Below are 2792 nucleotides of genomic sequence, written 5' to 3'. Positions count from 1 at the left end.
TATTTCAAGTAGGGTTGATGGGAACATAAGGCAAGTAGACTTACCATATTATGGAAAGTTGGAAGATATCATTGAGATTAACTATTATGGCCAGTTCAGAGTTATTCTTTTCAAATGTAGATGGGCAGATACTACACGAGATAGAGGGTATAAAAAGGACAATTGGAATTTTAATTGTGTTAACTTTGATAGATTAATTCATAATGGTGATCGTGAAGAACATGAACCTTACATAGAAGCATCTCAAGCAGAAATGGTGTATTATGTAGATGATGTGGTATGGAGTGTTGATGTGCATCTAAAGCCAAGAGACTTGTATGACATAGGAGAAGAAGAAGAACATGATGCATATTAAAATGAACCATACCAAGAGCAAAATCTTGACCAATTTTATACTTTAAATGATGAATATGTGCAATTGGCAACAAATCATGTATTTGATGATATAGTTTAGAAAACTTCACTCTTTCTTGAATACACTATATAGTTACTATCATACTTTTTTAGAGGTAATTGTTTTACATAGTTAATACTATTATTATTTCCTTTCTGTTATGAACTTACTTATTATGTCATATTATTATTTAATTGTTTTTATCTCATTTTCTATTTTTTCACATGAATATAGAGACATGCCGAAAGTGAAGCGTTTTCAGAATCCATTAAAATCAGCAACTCAATCACAATGTGTTGCATCTCCAGTAGAAGATTCAACTCATTCTTCACCAGCAATAAATCCTACAAACCCTTCACTATCAGTTCAAGCCCGTTCACAAGCTCCTGATGTGTCAACTCCGGAAGTCCCACCAATACATTCCTTAAAAGCTCCTGATGTGTCAGCTTCGGAAGTCCCACCAGTACATTCCTTAGAAGCTCCCGATGTGTCAGCTCCGGAAGTCCCAAGAGAAGCTGAAACATTGACAGATCATGTTGGACACGAGTCTATACATTATTGGATTGTAGAGGCAATAGGTAGAAGGGTTATTTTTACTTGGACGCGAGTCTATTTGTTTGTCTTTTGTTAAATTATTTTGGGACTACACATCATTGTGGATTTTGATGAGCAAGGTGCAACTTATGGTGATGAGCAAGGCCTTCTTGCTAGATTTTTAGGAACATTGGCATCTGATTAAGGTCAAAGTTAGAGAAGCAAATAACTTACCTATCGGACTACACATCATTGTGGATTTTGATGAGCAAGGTGCAACTTATGGTGATGAGCAAGGCCTTCTTGCTAGATTTTTAGGAACATTGGCATCTGATTGTAAGTTGTTTCCAATAGATTATGATAAGTGGTCAGGTGGACGTAGTGGTATACCTTCAACTTATTTTGCAGAGTGCTTTGATACAATCATAAAGGTATAACAATTATGCATGTCTAAATTTTTATCTAATATTATTTATATTTATATCTAAAATTAATATTGACAAATTCATGTCACTTTTTCGAAGCTTCGCTTTTGTTTTAGGACTAGTGAACACATTTCAAGACGATATTGTGATATTGCAAACTTAGTCTTGGGAGAAAATGGAATACAAGTAGGCAAAGATTATGGAATGAGTTCTCTGATCCAGCCAAGACTAGAGATGAAATTATAAGAAATGTTCCAATTGGCATAGACAAAGATCAATGGACTCGTTTTGTTCACTATCGTCTGAGACCATCAACTATGGTATATAAATTGACATTACTTTGGTTGTTTGATTTTTTCTATAGCTATTTTTATTTGATTAGTGTGTGAATATATAATTGTTCAGGAACTTTGTAGTAAAAACAAAGAAATTCGAAAGAAGCAAGTAATTCTGCATACTGGTGGTTCTAAGCCTAATTCAAGAAGAAGGCGTGAGATGGTAGCGACACTATCATATTGCTTTTTATTTATTTAGACTTTGCACTTATTAATTTTTATTTATTTAGAAAAGCTCAACTTTGACTTAAGTTTTCTATATTTTAGATGGTGAATGGGAAGCCACCAGGTCGTGGAAACTTATACGTTGCCACTCATAAAAGGAAGGATGGAACATTTGTAAATGAAGCGTGAAACATTTTTAAATGAAGCGGCAAAGATTGTAGCGGTAGGTTCAATCTAATTAACTAATCTTCTGTGCATGGATTGAATTTTAATCTTCAAATTTTTACAATTGATAACATTTTTGCATGCATGTAGGAACAAATTGAAGAGGCTTTGACTCAAACCAACATTGATAAATCTGAAGTTTCTCCTCATGATTTAGTTGGTAGAGTGATGGGACCAGATCACTCTGGGAGAGTGCTAACCATGGGTATGGGAGCAGTTCCTACGAATACATATAGGAATACTAGACTTCGAGTTTCTGATTTGAGCCACTCTTCATCATTTGCTGCCGCATCTTCATCTTCTAATGATTGGCGAGAAAGATGCAACAATTTGGAATCAGCATGTAAGCCTTACATCATAATGAAAGAAGGAGGGATCCCTGGAGGATTGGCTAACTTCTTTACACATGTATGTGCAAGTGCCATTATTATATTCAATATTTTGTTTGTTTGTTTGAATTTCCTGGTTTGAACATAATGAGATTTTGAAAGTTTCCATTTCTGGTTAGATATAGTATAAATTGTTCAATGTTTGATATAGTATAAATTGTCACCAGGAGGCTAGCAAAATCTGTTGTCTAACTATACATGAATGTGTATGTTGCTGACTTGCATGTCTTTATATGCGTTGATAAAAATCAAGAAGTATTCACCGTTAGCATTTGTACAATTTGGGGTATCAGCTATGACATTGTTGATACATAGACTTTTTACA

General features: G+C 34.3%; 1 pseudogene; it reads left to right on the top strand.

Moving 5' to 3' along the window:
* The window catches only part of LOC109342440, a 6333-nt pseudogene continuing 4173 nt past the window's right edge, over positions 633–2792 (top strand).

This window comes from Lupinus angustifolius, chromosome LG03 (assembly GCF_001865875.1).
Source record: "Lupinus angustifolius cultivar Tanjil chromosome LG03, LupAngTanjil_v1.0, whole genome shotgun sequence".
Lineage (NCBI taxonomy): Eukaryota > Viridiplantae > Streptophyta > Magnoliopsida > Fabales > Fabaceae > Lupinus > Lupinus angustifolius.
Note: the sequence above shows the minus strand (reverse complement) of the source record. Positions and strands in the feature narration are given on the sequence as shown.